Raw genomic sequence first — 19,803 nt, forward strand, 5'->3', positions numbered from 1 at the left:
TAGTTTTCTTGTTTCACCGGTCTGAGAAAAACGTCCTGCCCGTAACTCTATCAAAAAAAAAAAAAAAAAAAAAGAACTTTCTGACATTAAATTTTATGTTCTGGATTTTCTCCTTTAGGGAAAAACGTTAATTTCACTTCTAGTTAATTAAAAAGCAACAAGGTTTTACCAACTGGGAAATTATTAATTTCAAAGGATTAACGGAGGAACCGTTTAGTTTTTTAGATATTTTTCTGTAAGAAACAGAAATTTAATTTGCCGGCCAATGAGACAAGACAAGCAGTTTATCGGCTCACGTGTTCTAAAAGAAACAAACCATCCAGGGAGACATTTCTACTGACATTCCCTTCTCTTCAGGACATTTTTATTTTAAAACAAAAATAAACCCAAAACATTTGAACCAGAAGGTTCTAGAAGATTGTGAAAGTGCCTCTCAAGAAAACGATTGGTAGAAAAAAAGAAAAAAACGTTTTTAAAGACTCCTTTTCACATGTTTTTTTTTCTTTCAGGTTTTACAAATCAAGTAAGACTATCTTTGTATGATTATTTTAAAGGGGACACCGTATATTTTCCCATTTAATTTGTCTCTTTCGTTTGGACGATAAATTTAACTATGTCGTTCCATTGATAGAATTAATTCCAGAATTAGTCTGTCAATTTGAGACACATTTTTTGTATGTTCTATTTTTTGATATTTTATAATTGGTATCTGAGGTTAATTGTTAACCCTTACTTTGGGAAATAAAAGCAATTTAGCATTTATTTATTTCAATAAAACTTGACTAAATTAATATACTTTTCAGGTCTGGTTTTCATTTGCTCCTTTTTTTATATGTTGCCTCCCTTTTGTTTATTGTCATTTTGTCTTTATTCACGACATTTTGCTTAAATTCTCCAGCACTTTGTTTTATTTTTTCTTCCCCTATTTTTTAAAAATATTTGTTACACACACACAAAAAAGAGTTTTGGTAATGACAACTACAAAATACGTCAATTTACAGCCTGATTTTGTTCAAGCATCTCTCATAGAAACGTGTTTGCTCTTATTTGTTTTGAAGCTGACAATAGACCACGGTGCTATCTGTAATAGAAATCATCACTCTCGTAAACGACGTCGTGTTTGCTTAGCCTGTAAAATGCCAGCAGAAAATGTAGAAAAGAAAAGACAAGAATAATTTTGTAGGTCGCTCATTGGTGGACGTATGTCATTAGTTTGCATATGTACACAATTGGTAATTATTACATGGGTCGAATTCTAAAGCGTGAGAGTTAAGTTTTGTTGTTGGACAGCTTAGAACGAAAACGAACGGTGGAAGATAATATCAAATGCACGAGGATTTATTGCAAGTTGAGGAAAGAAAAGAAAAAAGACTTACTTTTGTGCGACAAAAGGACGGTTTGACACTGTCATTTTTTTGCTTGTTTGTTTGTTTGTTTGCTTCCTTTCCATTTTATACTATCAAAACAGGCTGTCTGAAGGTATTGGCTTCCTGACTTAAAATGCACCAAACATTGATGTTATTATTTTTTTCCTTTCCCTTTGTAAAATTCAATTATGTTTTATGAAGTTAAAAACAAAAACAACATTTTACCTTTTCAAAACAACCACACTTAGAATATTCGAAAATATGAAGAACTTCAAGTATATTATTGGATTCAGCATTAAAAAATCCGAAAACGGTTGATGTACCGTAAAAAAAAAACAATCAAACCAAACATGATGAATAAATATTTGAAGATATAAAGAACTTGAATCGTTAACCGTTTACTAAAAATTATTGGATTCGGCATTAAATAACCCGAAAATGTGCCGTAAAACAAGACAATCAAACCAAACCATGGATCGCAATATAGCATAACATATCGATTTATATGAATATGTGTATTTGTTTACATATTTCTATGTACAGTATTCAATTAATTTATAAACAAATTACCTGATATGATGTTTGCATATTTTTTAGATGAGGCTTGATAATTTTTTTTATATTATTTTGGTTGTTTTTTCCCCAACGTTTTGACCGATGTAACCTCCGACCGTTATTCAAACAATAACATCCAATGTGAATGCACCTGACGACAGTCGGAGGTTACATCGGCCAAAACGTTGTGGAAAAAACAATCAAGATGAGAACAATAGTCCAAACAATCCAAATAATACAAAAATAAATTAACTGATCATTATGAATTTTGGAACACAACAGCGAATGTAGCCGAGTGCAGACGCGCATATGGCAGCTGTATGCAAATGACGAGCCATGACTGAGATGACGTCACAGCAAGGAGAAAGGAAAAAGATTATAAAAAAATCTGTGTGCAGACCAATGGTCACGTCTCTAATGGGTGGGTGACGTCACATATAATACGAGAAGTCACGTGCGGCCGGAGAAAGAGAAATAAAAGTCTTTTGTTAAAACCTGATACAACAAGTTGAATATCTTTCCTCTTCCTTTCTTATGTTCCTTGCGATGGAGTCTACTACGTGTTGGGTCTACATGTTAACACGTCTGTAAACGTGTGTAACAGTACAGGAAGTGAAGAGTGGGTATGTGCGCTGTATTTAGTTTAATTTTTATGCAAATTAAGCAAAGGAGGGATGAAAGCCCTTTGAAAAAATTTAGATATCTCGAATTTTTATTAAATTTTAACGATAGATATTAAACATCAATTAATGAATATTTTCTAAATTTCAGTTTCTTACAAGCATTTTAGAGGGAATTCATAGAGCATGATATGGACGCAATTTTCCATCTGCAAATTTATATATTTCAGATTTGCATAAAATTAGCAAGCCATCCGACATTGCACGGTCGTAAAATACAATTAATTATGATATTTTGATTTATGGAACAGGCGATTTCGATCAAAGTTAACACCTTACACAGCCTAACATCACAAGTGCATTTGAGAAGCTTTATTATGATGCAAGCCCAAAGGCCCGACATATAAAATCAACAGTAAGTTCTTTGATATGACAAGGTTTATTCCAAACGAATTTTTCTGCTTAAACCACAATTAAACCATGATACTTGACTTTTCTATTTTAAACTTAAATTTAAGCCACTATCACTGCAAAACCAGTAATGCCAGACATATAAAATCAACATTAGGTTTTTTTGATATAACAGTTTCTGTTTAGCGTACAATTGAACAATGGTACTCTACTTTTATATTTTAAACTTTAATTCAAGCCATTGCATATAAAAAATAATTTTATAAAATCAACTGTAGGTTCTCTACAGTGCAGTGTAGTCTACAATTTATTGTGGACTAAGTCACTCTAGGGAAGCATGTGAAGCTTCTTTCCAGTGCACTGCGATGGGTCCCCAACTAGAGCAGGCAATTAATCGATTTGATTGAAAAATAGGTGATGTATCCGATTTCGATGAAAATAAAGATATCTGTTGATCATCATTCAATCCCAGCCAACGTCGGATCTTCCTGTTATATACTGCTGATCAAAAATTTAAGACCCCTTAAAAATCTTTGAAAAAGCCCCTTTTTTAAGGATAGATTTTAAACTCTTCTGACTTAAGGTTACCAATACTCCAATCTAAAAGGTTATGGAAACAAAAGTTACATTCCAAAGATTTATTTTTAAAATTTACATTTTTATTAAACTTGACGTTTTTTACACATGATCAAAATTATAAGACCAGAGACAAAAATTCTATTAAATTGTACAAAAAGTGTATGAAAAGTGTATGAAAACATTTGACAATCAAACTTAATAATGAGTTCTACCTCCACTGCTTTTGATGACTTCAAAAATTCTTTGGAACATGTTAGAAATAAGGGTTTCCATTAAGGTGCAGGGGATCCTGCTCCAGTTTCTGAAGATGGCTTCACGAAGTTCATTTTTTGTTGAATATTGTTTGCCATTTCGATAAACCTCTCTTGTCATCCAGCCCAAAACATTTTCAATTGGGTTCAGGTCCAGTGAGCACGCAGGATGTCCCAAGAGAGGACTCCATTTTCTTGTAGAAAGTTCAAGGTCCGTCTTTCAGTGTGGATTGCAGCATTATCTTGTTGGAATAACGATCCATCCCAACACAAACGATGACCCTCCATCATCAAAGATGCTTTTTGTAGCATGCTAACATAACCAGCTGCTGTCTGACGACCCTGCACCACCTGGAGCTCCATCGTCCCTCTGTAAGAAAAGGTACCCAATACCATTATGGACCCTCCACCACTATGACTTATGGAAAAAATTTCAAGGGGCATGTTTTTGTCATGCCAATATCGCTGGAAGCCATCAGTAAATTGAATTTTTTCTCATCAGAAAACAGGACTTTCTTCCACTTCTCAACATCCTAGGTTTGGTATTCACGACCAAATCTTAAGCGGTCCACTTTGTGACGTGGAAGCAATCGAGGAATTTGTTTACGCTTTTTATTTACTATGCTTTTTGTTTTAAGTGTCGTCTGATGGTTATTGGACTGCAATCAGCATCTTAATTTGACTAAAAGAAAGTCCTCTGTTATTCATAACAACCCGTCTGATTCTCCTACTCAATGCAGGAGAAATGGGGGGGGGGCTACCAAAGGATTTTGCTTTTCCATAATTCTCAGTGTTCTTTAGAAAGTTGCAAATAACAGTTTTACTGCGATTTACCTTAGCTGCTATCGCTCGCTGTGACAGACCTTGCTTATGGAATTCTAGAATTCGAGAGCGCTCAATTTTGGTTAGTTTTCTTGCTTTAGGCATGGTAACACCTTTATACAGTGGTTGCTAATCTCTAACTAAACTAAAAACATTAGAATTACCATAAATCTAAAAATTTATACCTTTGGTCTTATAATTTTGATCAGGTATAAAAAGCTAAATTTAATAAAAATTAAAATTTTTAAATAAAATTTTTGGAATGCACCTTTTTGTTTCCATAACCTTTTAGATTATAGTATTGGTAACTTTTAAATCTATCCTTTCTTTTTAAAGATTTTTAAGTGATCTTAAATTTTTGAAGTTTACTAATTCAATTAATAATTCTATAAACTCAAATGGTATATACTCGTATATAAACCTACCCTTAATCCGGTCGCATTCCGAAATAGTACCATCACACTTAAATGCCTTTGGATAACTCCTCCCTTATACCCAACCCGTTCCTGCCACTAACCCTAGAACTGGCACTCTCCTGTTCCCCATGATATTAACCCCTCCACTGCCACCAGCAGACCAACTGAGCTTCACTCACACCTTCGCTCGCAACCCAACTACTATTTAAATAAATCTATCCATAATTCCCACCAATCCTCTCACACAAATTCCTGAAGATGTGTATATGATTACACGAAAAGTTAAAGTAAAAAATAAAAAAAACGCGGACGAGAAGAAAAAATTGTTTGGACCATATATCTATACTTTCGACGTATATACAAAAAACGAAAAATTGAAAAAATAAAAAATATATTATAAAACAGAAGCTTTCTGTTGTCTTTAACAATGTTTGTTTAAATGAACAAATAATGCCTAAATATACGCAATAGTGTGTGTGTGTGTGTGTGTGTGTGTGTGTGTGTGATACGACGGAATTCGACAGGAGAGTCTGTGTGTGTGTGTGTGTGTGTGTGTGTGTGTGTGTGTGTGTGTGTGTGTGTCCTTATACTTATTTTGTCCCAAATGACTATGGTTTAGCACCGTGTGAGCCAAGCAGAGAGAGAAAGAGAGAGAGAGAGAGAGAGAGAGAGAGAGAGAGAGAGTCTGCTTAAGGCTAGACATCACATCTATTTTCAAGGAAGACAGTCCAACATCCAACACCTCACACCTCCTCACTCAGCCTCCTTCTTCGTTTCTGTCCCCCCTCCCCCAACACCAAAAATAGGAGAGGTCGGTGCGGTTTGTGCGATATTTGGAACCTCGAACAGGACACCATCAACTCTTGTCCCGTTGCTTATTACGAGGGAAGAAAGAGAGGGGGTGGGGAAGGAATTGAACAGCATCTGAATCAACAGCAGCAGCCTCTGCCAGAAGTGGTAGGGAGAGGAAGAAATAGAAAAAAAAGAGAATGAGAACCAAGAGGAATAAGGGGAGGAAGAACACCAACACCACACCAACAGCCTCTTCTCCCCTTTCAGAGTCTCTCTCTCTCTCTCTCTCTCTCTCTCTCTCTCTCTCTCTCTCTCTCTCTCTCTCTCTCTCTCTCTTTCCTAGCCAAAAACCCAAAGATTGAATTGGTAGTTGAGATATACCAGTCTCTCATAGACGCAGCGTTTGCTCCAACGGATTCTGGTGTCTGTTGTCGAGTGAATGTGTGCGCATGGTGCCTGGATGCTTTCTTCTTGTAGTTCTTCGATACACGCCGGTTTGGCCAGCGATGGAAGAAGGATGATGGTCGGTACGTTGTCGAAGAAGAAGTGATGGGGCTCTCATCGAAGCTCCATCATCGTCATTAGATTTCCCTTCGCTCACGTGTTTCTTTAAAACAAACAAACAAAAACAGATGTGATGGAATTAGCAAAAAGAACCAATTTGTGATCACATGTAAGAATCTCACTGCTTATTTTGTGTGTTTTTAACTAAATAATAATAATAATAATAATAATAATAATAATAATAATAATAATAATAATAATAATAATAAAACGCGACATTGGAACTCTTAACATTAATCTCACGGATATCCCCCAAAAGAAAGAGATTTATTTTCTATTTATTTATTTTTTTAAGTTAGTAAAGTAAATAAAAAGACAACAACAACAACAACAACAACAACAACAAATACACCAAATTATTATATTTAAACATTTTTTTTATTCCTAATGTCGCACCCCTGTGCGTGTTTTGCAAGAAGTACTTTAATGAAATGTGCTCTGATGAATTCATAGCACTTGTGCCCCACCCCCTCGACGTACATCCTCCCGAGACAAACAGCAAAATTCCAACACTTTTACTGTTGAAGTCCATAAATACCAGAAAAGTTTTACCCTAATAGTTTCTTCCTTCGGACTACTATACTTTGGAATTCCCTTCCTGTCTCCTGCTTCCACGACTGTACTAACCTGGAGAAGTTTAAATGTAATGTGAACATATATCTCGCCGCTCAACTCCCCGAAGTCCTTCGTTAGACACAACCACGAATAGTAGACCCACGTTCTAAGTTGTTTAAAAAAACAAACAAAAAAAAATCTAAAGATTGAATCAGATCTAAAACTAAGTGATATTATTCAGAAGCAAAACAAAGTTCGTATACATTTTAAAACTAGACACAGGTTTGGTGTTCAGCTAACACATTGGAACAAACAAAAACAAAATAAATACTTAGCATTAACAGACTCGTGAAAACAACTAATTTGTACAGCAGACTCCACCAAGGATATATTTACTTGTATAACACACACACACATACACAGAAAGAAAAAAAAAATCAGCAACTTAATGCAAAGACTTAAATAAGTCTTCAGACTTTCTGGCAATTCTACAGACCTCAACACAATTATCAATATTTCTAAAACAAACACAAACACAGACCAGTCGTTTAAAGAATGCGCTAAAAAGCAAAACCTATTACAATTTGGAAAAAAAGTAACACACACACACACACACACACACACACACACACACACACACACAACAACAACAACAACAACAACAACAAAAAACTTAAAGGTGAGTGCTTTTTAACTTTTCTCCTTTTTACAAATCGACTTTAGTAGCAGTTGTAGCGAGTCCCGTTATGAGTACCAATCTTTTTTTCTTCTTCTTTTTCATCTTGATATATTTCGTGCTAGCTAGTTGGTGCTATCTCTGAGAAGACAAGCACATGTGGAGTCTGATTAGCCAGCCAGTGTGTTTACATCTAATCATAGAATTTTGGCAACTCTCCTTCCTCAGTACGTGAAGCCAGCTTAGAAATTGATGGAAGATTTCAGCCCCTCCTCTTCATCATCAACATCCTACGGTTTCTGGTACAATGAAATCGATTAACTTGTGATTATTCCGCGTACATAAGAAATTCTTTTACGTGACCTTTGACCTACAATTACAAAAAAAAAAAGAAAAAAAGAAAGAAAGAATTGTACGTATTGTACTAAAAAAGTATTGAAAGCCCTGTTTTTTATTTTATTTTATTTTTTTAAACAAAGTTATTAAACTTCTAAAGAGAGAAAGAAGAAATATTTTGATATACGTCTTAGGTATTTTTTTTCTTCTTCCATACATCTATTACAATTCAAAACCTTCTAAGTTTGCAAGGGTTCTAATCCCACCCCCAGGGGGTAGTAATCAAAACCACAACCTATTTAATGTCCCAGATTAAATATATGATAATAGAATAGACATCTGTCTGTCTGTCAGTCTGTCTGCCCATGTGGTTCATTATCACCTACATCCTCATCATCACTCTCCTCCTCCTCCTCCTCCTCATCATCATCATCATCATCAGCATCATCATCACCGGGTTAACGTCCCTTTTACACTCTGGCATGGCACGTTGGAAGGCTTTTAGAAATTGACTTTCAAAGTAGCCTATCTCCGCCCAGGTCTTCATTTATCCCTCTTTTTCTCAAGTCCATTTTTATCACTCCCTCCGTGGCCTTTATCTACAAACTGATCCTGCTACCTTAACTGTTCTTTACTGACTAACCCAGGAACTCTCAGCAATTCTTTCAACGCGGCCATACCATTGAAGTCTCCTGTTTTGCACACATCTCCCTATAACTGTACAGATTAAATCTTCCTCTGGGGTCATCAGATTTAAGCCTGTCTTTAGGACTCACAATACACCAGCCATTCTTAATAATTCCTCCGTCATTAACCCTTCAGCTTTATATATTTCTTTATTTACCCCCTACTCCCATACAAAAAATTCCTAGCCATCATAAAGTGAGAGAAAAAGAAGATAAAAAAGAACCTGGGTTTGTTTTACTATACACACAGATTCGAAAAAGTTGTCAAAAAACAAATATATAACAAATAAATGTTATCAAAGGCAAGATAAGTTACTCTTCTACCTATCTGGAAAAGTTTTTTAGGAATTTTTATTTAATGTAAAATGTTTATTCAGTCCAAAAACCATTCAGGGTTTATCGATAAATTTAAAAAGACAAATGGCGACGAGGTCTCTTTTGCATACGTTAAGTTTGGGAAAATGAGTTCAAACTAAAAAATTATACAAAATACTGTTACAAACTTACTCAATATATGTCAGTCTATGTCATGGTAACATATATTGGGTGGGTTTCTAACAGTATTTTACATATTTTTTTTTAGTTTAAACTCATTTTCCCAAACTTAACGTAGTCAAGAGAGACCTCTCTGCTATTTGTCTTTTTCAAATAAACACTGAATGAATTTTGAACTGAATAAACATCTTACATTAAATAAAAACACTAAAAAATTATCCAGTTAGGTAGAAATGTAACTTATCTTGCCTTTGATAACATTTATTTGTTATATATTTGTTTTTTGACAACTTTTTCGAATCTATGTGTATAGTAGAACAAACCTAGGAACCATTTTATTGTTTAGGACTTTTGTATAAAAATTAGTATTACACACCATCTACAACAACGAAGACAAAGCCATGTTTGATGTATGAATCCGAGTATGTACGTTTCTTTGATGTGACACAATCTGAAATAAAAATTATTATTTTGGAATTATCAGATATTTCAATTATTTACCCTCGACTATATAATTTTTTTACCCCTAGTGGTAAATTTACCCCTGGTTGAGAACCTCTCTAATACATATTCATTGTATAATTCTCATATCAATTTTATCCATGCACCACATGTCTTCAACCCTCACTGGCCATGTTTCACATCCATATATCATCACACTACGTACATATGCTTGATCGACTCTTCCCTTGGTTGATTCCTATCATGTTTTCCTTGGCCTTTACCTGGTGAACTGACTCTGCTATCTCAACTTTTCCACAGATTATGTCATGTCTAAGAAACGTATCCAGGAACTATTCTTTCTCTGCGGCCAGACCATCGAGGTCTCCTGTTCTGCATTTCTACACTGTCCCGATTTAATCTTCTGTTGAGGTTATCAGATCTAAGTTTGTTTTTAAGATTCACATTATGGTATCATTCTTGAACCATTTCTCGCCATGCAACCCGGCTGGGGATTTTTTTATCCTTGGCCCCAAAATTCAACAGATATTAAACCGTTCCCGTAACGACCTCATCCCTGTTGATTACGATGTAATGCTGGTTCTATGCAGTTCTAGGAGGTCCACCCTCCCAGGCTTTGCTTTCTCTCTTTGAGAAGGGAGTAGTTTATTGCTAATAGCCTGAGGCGCCCTTACTGGGGGATGCCGACGAGGCTGCCCAGACACTTTTTGCAGGTCAGTGCCTCTCCTTTTCGGACCCTGGTGTCACAGTTCTTGCAGTGGGAGAGAACTAAATACCCACCATGCAACGTCTGTCCTCAACCATAACTGGCTAGATTTCATTTCTATACACCATAGCACTGTATACACATGCCGGATAGGCCAACAATGGTAACGCTCTGCTGGTTAGTTAGTTCCCTGCATTTGATGACTAGTTTAAAAGTTGTATGCAAAGTATTTAAGGCATTCCGGCATATTTCTCGAGGCATTCCAATGTTGCGTTACTGCTGTTCTTTTCTAAACGGTGATAGCTGATTTGGCGCCCTCGACGAAATATCTACCAACACATATTTTAACTGAAGGAATTTATCACATTCTTGCACGAATTATTAGTATTGTACAGTAGAACCCCGGGATACGGTATAAAAAATAGTAACAAAATACAATACAGTATATAACACACATATAATCAAATAACATTATAAAGAAAACCGTAAGGCGGGGCAAATACTGTAACCAGGGACTGGAAAAAACATCGTATTCCGCATCGTAACCTGAAAAACCGTATCCAGGGGTTATACTGTAATTATTATTATTATTATTATTATTATTATTATTATTATTATGTATTATTATTATTATTATTATTATTATTATGTATTATTATTATTATTATTATTATTATTATTATTATCAAAAACGTTTTCAGTGAATGAATTTATGGTTAGTATTATTAAAAATTATTCGGCAATATGATGCAGATGCAGTGCACTAGATGAGAACTTATTCTGTATTATATAATAATGTTTAATATTATTTTTTATTATTTATTAACATTTTATATGAAAATAAATGGAACAATATGAACAATTCTTACTTTTATTTAATAAATGTGTAATATTTTTTTTTTTTAATTGTTAACTTTCTCTTTTTGTGTGAAACATTCTTAAAAGTAAATAAACATTTTTTTACAGAAAAGTATTATTCTTACGCGAAACTACTACTACTACTATGCAACTACTATAATAATAATGATGATAATAATAATAATGATACTACTACTACTACTACTACTACTACTACTACTACTACTAATAATAATAATAATAATAATAATAATAATAATAATAATAATAATAATAATAATTCGTCTAAGAATGTGATAAGTTCAGTTAAAATATCTGTTGGAAGATGTTTCGTCGGCGACGCCAAGTCAGCTATCACCGCCCAGAAAACAGCGGCAGTAATGCAACAATGAAACGTCTCGAGAAATATGCCGGAATGCCGCATTTGAAATTTATTTTGTTGAATTGACTCATTCAACTTGCTTTTGTAGAGGGTGACCCCTGCCCTTCCCAAATAAAATGCCGCCCATGGAATCGTTAATAAAATCCACACTCTTTCCGGCAATCCAACCACATTTGGTACAAATAAATTTCAGTCTATGCCTGGCTTGTCCATCAAGTTTCAGTCACGAAGGTCCAACAGCCTTTATTGTATCGTTGTCCAATGATATGAGGGCACTTTGGTGATCATGTCATCAGTAAAAAGATGTAAATCCGAATGTGCATGAAACTCACCGGACTGTAATATAATAAGTATATTCATAAGTACAAAGTGACCCCCCTACATACACACACACACACGCACACACACACACACAAAACATGCCACCCGTCGAATCTCTATCTCTACAATTATTAAAAAAAAAACTTTATCTGTGTATCTGTTTGTCTGTGTGTCTGTGAGTTGGTTCCCTATGGACTTGAAAACGGCTGGATCGATTTTTATGAAATTTCACACAACGTACGCCATTATATATAAAAGTAGTTTTATAAAATCAACAGTAGGTTTCTCTACAGTGCAATGTAGCCTACAGTATATTGTGAACGTAGTCACTGCGAGAGGTATGTGAAGCTTTCTCTAGATGCATCGCGATGGGCCCCCAATTAGAGCAGGAAAGCAATCGATTTAATTGAAAAATGGGCTATCAATAAAAAAAATATGAGAACATGAAACATTTATTGATCATCATTCAATAACGGACAACGTTGTGTCACCCTGCTAGTCGTTAATAAAATTCACAATCTTTTCTGCAATTCAGGTATATTTGGTACAAATAAACTTCCTTTGGTACTTTTTAGGATTAGGTATCCGAGAAATTTTCGATGTAAGTACTAAAATTCCGAGACTGGTAAACGTTAACACCAAACACGCTGCAATCTGCATGTATTGTTAGTGAGTCTTTTTTTTTTTTTTTTTTTTTTTTTTTTGCGAAAAAGTTATCTAATGAAAGAAATTATTGATTTTGTCGGGTTTGTATTACTATACACATAGATTCGAAAAAGTTGTCAAAAAAACAAAAAACAAATATATAACAAATAAATGTTATCAAAAGGCAAGATAAGTTACTTTTCTACCTAAGTGGATAATTTTTTTTAATGTTTTTTATTTAATGTCAAATATTTATTCAGCTCGAAAAACATACAGTGTTTACTGATGTATTGGAAAATTAAAAATGGTGCCGGACTGCCGGACTCTCTGTTGAACAGGTAAGTTTGGAAAAATGAGTTAAAAATAAAAACTATACAAACTGTTAGAAACCCGCCGAATATATATCAGGCTATGTTACGGTAACATATATTGAGTGAGTTTTTAACAGTATTTTGTATAGTGTTTTTTTTTATTTTGAACTCATTTTCCCAAACTTACTGTGTCCAAAAGCGAGTCCGACGCCATTTTTAATTTTCCAATACATCGGTAAACACTGTATGTTTTTCGAGCTGAATAAACATGTTACAATGACTGTTTGGATATATCGCGATACTTAGATGTTATTTGTGTTTGAGTTAAGAGTTTAGGCTCATTACCGTGGGGTCCTGATTTCGAATCTCGCTAGATTCAGCCACTCTGGTGAGTCGTAGACAACGAAACACGTGTTAGTGTTTAATTATATTTTCAAAACAATATATATATATATATATATATATATATATATATATATATATATATATATATATATAATTAGGCATTAATTTTGGTTACATTAGACATTAAAACCAAAGCCCACACACCACACACACACACACACACACACACACACACATATATATATATTTGCTCAGCCACGGTATGTTTTGAATGGATACATTGTTTGTAATATACGCTTTAACCAAAAAATAAAATGGCTGACATGCGTATGATGACTAAACCGAAATGCATTATGGTGAAATTTAATATCTTAATGAAATTAATGTGAGGATAGCGGCGAGGGATACCCATTTACTTGTTTGACTGTGTACCCATATGTGGGACTTTTTTGGTGGGGTATCTGGATTACAAACACTAAAAATAACTTGACCTGAAAATAGTAAAAAAAAAAAAATTAAAAAAAAAAACCTGCCACATATGAAATGATAATTTTGTATCCATGAGGCAAAAATAAATGTATAAATAGAACTCTCATCTATATAAATAGTATAGTAGATGCATGTATGTTTGTCCCCGGGAAAATATTTAACCGATAAAATCTTAAACTACTGGTCACATAACACTGAAATTAACAGGAAATAGTAATCATATACAAAGGATGGCTTATAACAAGTAAACTTTTTGTTTGGATGGATGAATAACGCATACAGAAATGCCAGCAAGTTGAAATGCAAAATGTTCATTTCTACTTACCGACATATTTCTATTACTTTTACACATGCGCAAATTTATTCGTAGCTTGAAGTAGTATAATTAAAAAAATTTCTTATCTATCTGCCGATAGCTCAAATGGCAGGGAACGTAGCTGGTTTCAATTCTAGCTAATGATACCCAAGTCATTAAAAAAAACAAAAAAAAAACTTTTGAAATCAGTACTATATATAACTTGCTGGACGCCTGGCATTGCCCGGTCGTACAATACTTAAACATGATATTTTAATTCATGCAGATTGCGTATGTATTATTATAGACTCAATCCTCTATCGATTATATATTACGAGGAATAATTTTTCTGGTGGATTAATTCACAAAAAAAATTTTTTAAATGAAAAGATAAGAATAATAATGTCGTTCATCAAATTCCATCTGTGTTTGTTTACAATATCACGTCAGCTGATATTTGGGCTTTACGATGAATGCCCTGGAAAAGTTACTTCGTATTAATGTTTAGTTTTAAAATATGCAAAAGAAAAAATGATTTACGGCGATTTTAAATGGTAAATGTTCTTTTATCTTAAGTTGAATTAAAAGTTTAAAAACTAAAAATGGAAGAAAAAATTAAAATAAAATGTTAAGGTACACCCTGGCATGAACAGGGGATCATATATATATATATATATATATATATATATATATATATATATATATATATATATATATATATATATATATATACCTCCAGATATCAATAATCCTGTTTTTGTTGGATTTTTTGTTTTTGTTTTTTTTTTTTGTTTAAGAAGAAATACTTTGCTAAGATTTTATTATGTCACTTGCCGGTGTAATGTATAAAAATTCCCTTCTAAAAATTCTTTAAAAAACTGTTTTTAGGATAGGATTTTTTTGATTTTCGATACTTACAGAATAAATTTCCGTACAAAACATATCTAAGAGCACTGCAGGACATATAAATTAACTTTGTATGAAATTTGCAAGATAGACTCAGTCGTTTCGGAACCTATGAGGAAGGAACCCATACACACACACACACACACACATAGAAAGTGACTTTTATATAATAGTGGAAATAGAGATATTTAATATTTGTAATAATAGATACGAAATCTGTATGAATTAAAATATATTAAAGCGTATTTTACGACCGCGGAAGCTCCCTCTCCATCCGCTAGTCTATTTATATATCTATAAAAGTGAAAATGTGTGTGTGTGTGTGTGTGTGTGTGTGTGTGTGTGTGTGTGTGTGTGTGTGTGTGTGTGTGTGTGTGTGTATTTTCTTACCAAATAACTCAATTTTCAGTCTAGAGACTCGAGATTTGACAGAAGGAGTATTGAGATTTGGGAAAATCTTTTTAATCAGTTTTCGGCCAGAAATTTGGCTGTCAAGGATTTGACGTTTGAAAACTCTACCAAACTCCTCCGCCAATAGAAATTTTAAATGTAGGTTACTTGGATATGGATCAAACTTTTTAATTTGAGTTGAGCCCAAAAAAATAAATGTTAAGAGGGTCAAAATTGGAGTCAAAGTTTGATAAAAAAAAAATTTATCTTTGTCGTCTCTACCAAATTACTCAGCCAATTTTTGTTCTAAACAATTGAAATAAAGTGTATTCACACGTGGGGCAAGTTATGAACAGTTCATAAGGCCGGGCTGAACTGCTTGTGTACTAATAAAATGAAAAGAGTCATTGTATTAGAGAACACTGATAACGAATAATGATGTAATTTTTTATAAAAAAAAAACTATATGCAAATTAGTACAACCTAATATCACGTGCACATGCTAAGTATTACAACTAAATATTACAACTTGAAAATTATGTTAATTTGTTTTTTAAAAAATTTTTAATATCACTATCAGTGCTTTAAGGCTCACTTTATAAATAGAAATTATCTATATATCTATCTATCTATCTATATATATATCGATATATATATATATCTGTATATATATATATTTCTTTTTGTCTGTCTGTCTGTCTGTCTGTCTGTCTGTTACGTTTTTCTCAGAAACTACTGGGCCGACCTGGCTGAAATTTTGCGTGGAACTTTGTTATGATAAGGTGTAGCGAACTAAGTATTGTGGTATCCATTCAATGCACAGTTAGAAATTAATAGTGATTAGTCACCACAATGTCACATTTACTCTAGAAGTTTTCTTGGAAACTACTGGACTGATCTGCCTGAAATTTTGTATGGGAATTTATTATGATAAGGTGCAGCGAAGGTACCCATTCGATGAATAGTTAGTATTTAATGAAAAAATGATCACAAATTTAAGCATATTCGATCATCAATTTAGCATAAAGCACTTGATCTAAGTCAACGGGCCATAACTTTTGCTCGTTTTTAACGGGCTAAAAAGTCTAATTATTGTTATATTTGCTTTATTTTATGAATTATTTAATTTTTAATGTGTAAAAGCTGTACAAGTAACACTAGGACAACGTTATGAATAGATTCTGGGAACAACAGAAAGTTAGAATCAATTTCAGAGGAAGCATATTTTATCAATGAAAAAGGAGAAAATTAATCAAACGAGAGAAACAGTAAAAACTGTTAGAAACCGTTTTGTCTGAACCGCTTCAGAAGAGAACGCTAGAAAATGATAATAATAAAAATTAGGACATATGTCAGTCGTGAGAGCGTATAACTCTGCCTGGAAACGTAAGTTAAAATTATGTCAAAATATCAGACGACTGAATTCCTTAAGGTCAAGGTCATAGAAGATGCCAGGCTTCATTCACTACAACATGGGTCAAGTTGTGAGTCTCGACAAAGAAAAGAACGTAAGTTATCACCGAAAGTGTAACTTTTACTTTTTTTCAGTGACATTGTCCGCAGTTTTTCAAGATTAGAAAAAGAAAATTGTAGTGAGTGCAAGAATTACTTGCCTCAAAAACGCCAACGTCTTTGCAAGTTTGCTGAATAACCCCTGACAAATCGACAATCAGCAAAATCTCACCCCTACACAGTAGAGATCTCTAGATGTAAGAAGGCCTTCTACTCTTATAGTTACTTCCCCAGAACTGCTAGATTCTGGAACTCCCTTCCGGGTTCCTGTTTTCCCAAATATACTGACATGCAGAAGTTCAAGTGAAATGTGAACAGACATCTTGCTGCTCCACTCCCTACATAGTGCCCCTGTAGCTTATGTCCCTGATAGTAGCCCCCTACATCGAAGTGGCACTGTACCTTGTGAAAATGGAATAAAAAAAATTAATGGGGTAAGAATTTTTCACTTAGTAATACAAGCACCAAAATTGGCACAAATGGCGTGTAGAACATACATTTTAAGAAAAGAGCGTATCTGTGTTCGTTTACCTTTGTCCTGTTAGTACATTAGTGGGTAGCAATTTGTTTGTTTGCCTGAGTTTCACTAGTGTGTGCGCACATGAAATGAAGGCGGCTTATATGTGAATGTTTGAGGTGTTCATTTTCAGTTTTTCCAGCCAAAGGCAGGGAGATGGAAAGGGAGTGTCGAGCAGACGTTCTTGGGCTCACCAATTGAAGAAATCTGATTGTGTTGACCAGGTCGCTGTTTTTATCAGTTTGGTTAATTTGACAGACTTGTTAGATTTTGGGTTTAAAACAATTTTCATTGGTTGAAGATATTTTGAGTTAACAATTTCCTGTGAAAACTAACTTGCTTTTGGAAACGAAGAAGAGAGCATATCCAAACACATCTGAAAAAGTAAGAGTGTGGCTATACAAGTCGATTGCTTTTTGGAATTTCTTGGAATATCATCTCAGTCTGCCTACAAATCTTCATCATTGTCATCTCAACCTGTTCTGAAGGAAAGAACTTTCCAACCATAATCATGTAATAAATAACATTTTCAATTGAAAACAAACAATTTATTTGTTCTAAAAATGAAATGAGTTTGACTATTGAAGTAGAGACTTCGACTTTGGCTTGTTTTTTTTTTTTTGTTTTTTTTTTAAATTAAATTCATTTTTGAAGGAAGTGTGTGATTGTAATCCCGGATTACTTTTCTGAATTTTTTTTTAAGTGTCATTTTCACAACGTTTCGGTTGATGTAACCTTCGACCTTCTTCAGATGTATCTTGTCAAACTCGGGAAATGTTTCTGTTGAACTCTGGAATTTGGACAGAATTTTGAATGGAACCCTTTATTTACTTCAGGGGGGTAGCATGCTCTTGTCCTATCAGCCATGACTGAATAGAGTAATTCGCAATTGTATTTTTCGGTTGCCCACACTGAGAATTGAATCTTTAAGCATCAGGAGAATATCACGTTTTACAATTGATTTTTTCAAGTACTCTAACGTCTGTGCCACTGTAACTCATTTTTAAAGGTGTGATAGTAAAGAATTATCAAAGGCTACTTTTCTGAAACTTTGAGATGAGGATTAGTTATTCATATTTGGATTCTTCAGACTAATGTTCACATCTTGAGTGTCATCTTCACAACGTTTTGGTCAATGTAACTTTCGACCTTCTTCACACAAGGACCTATTGTGCAGTGGTTAAAGTACTTGGAAAACTCAATTGTAAAAGTAATATTCTCCTGAAGGTTGAAGGTTCAATTCTCAATGTGGGCGACCGAAAAATACAATTGCGAATTATTATCCAGTCATGGCTGATGGAAATAGAGCATGCTACCCCCCCATGAAGTAAATAAAGAGTTCCACTCGAAATTCCGTCCAAATTCACGAGTTCGACAGAAACATTCTCGAGTTCGACAAGATACACCTGAAGAAAATCGGGAGTTATATCGACCGAAACGTTGTGAAAATCACACTCAAGATAGGAACAACAGTCCGATGAATCCAAATAATATGAAGATGGACTTAAATTCTGAAATATCTACAATAGATATTTCAACGCTCTTTGTTTACAGAAGTTATGTCAAGAGGCTTTAATGAATATTGTCTCAAGTATATTGACCTAGCACTATGTAACACAAAGAACCACTCGTCAAATGTATTTGCTTGAACAAGTACTTGTGGTAAGAAAATATTCTCAGATAACAGAGTCTTGCACCTGTAAATTCCCAGATGTTTTCAAACGTTATATTCAAATAGAATGTGCGATATGTGTTAGGAGATTCTCATATTTAACCTTTGGGTAAGTATTACCTACATAGTCACACACTAGCAGAAATTTATATGAATAGAATTTTTTTGAATGGTAGGCAAAAAATTAAACATTTTCCGTATTCCATAGAGTTTCAAAGAATAGCTCTTATCCATGGAATAAAGAAAATGTTTAAGTTTTTACCTTGTATTCCTTGTTGAATAATAAATTTGTTGTAAATTCTAATTTACAGAGTTTAAATTCAATTTCTTATATCAATGTTCTATTTCGAATATTGAGCTTTTAATCTGCTTAGAATGGTCTTATAAAAATTAATATTAATTTTATACTTTACAGAATTACTTATTTTATACTTTACAGAATTATTTATTTTATACTTTACAGAATTATTAATTTTATACTTTACAGAATTACTTATTTTATTACTTGGAAAAATCAATTGTAAAAGTAATATTCTCCTGAAGGTTGAAAGTTCAATTCTTAATGTGGGCGACCGAAAAATACAATTGCGAATTATTATCCAGTCATGGCTGATGGAAATAGAGCATGCTACCCCCCATGAAGTAAATAAAGAGTTCCACTCGAAATTCCGTCCAAATTCCCGAGTTCGACAAGATACACCTGAAGAAAATCGGGAGTTATATCGACCGAAACGTTGTGAAAATCACACTCAAGATAGGAACAACAGTCCAATGAATCCAAATAATATGAAGATGGACTTAAATTCTGAAATATCTACAATAGATATTTCAACGCTCTTTGTTTACAGAAGAATTATTTATTTAATA

At 33.8% G+C, this 19,803-nt stretch overlaps 1 protein-coding gene across 3 annotated transcripts in view; it reads left to right on the forward strand.

Annotated features, from left to right (window-relative positions):
• Nucleotides 1-5,728: 5,728 nt before the first annotated feature.
• Nucleotides 5,729-19,803, forward strand: part of LOC145252734 (uncharacterized) — a 676,168-nt gene continuing 662,093 nt past the window's right edge. The window contains exon 1 of one of the 3 annotated variants that reach the window (XM_080112601.1): nt 5,729-7,611. The gene's annotated coding sequence lies outside the window, so the exon portion shown is untranslated. The remainder of the gene's footprint in view (nt 7,612-19,803) is intronic. The other 2 variants (XR_013863661.1, XR_013863662.1) reach the window with 2 other exon arrangements.

The sequence above is a fragment of the Euprymna scolopes genome, chromosome 29, assembly GCF_053919585.1.
Source record: "Euprymna scolopes isolate OS-2025 chromosome 29, ASM5391958v1, whole genome shotgun sequence".
In the NCBI taxonomy this organism is placed as follows: domain Eukaryota; kingdom Metazoa; phylum Mollusca; class Cephalopoda; order Sepiida; family Sepiolidae; genus Euprymna; species Euprymna scolopes.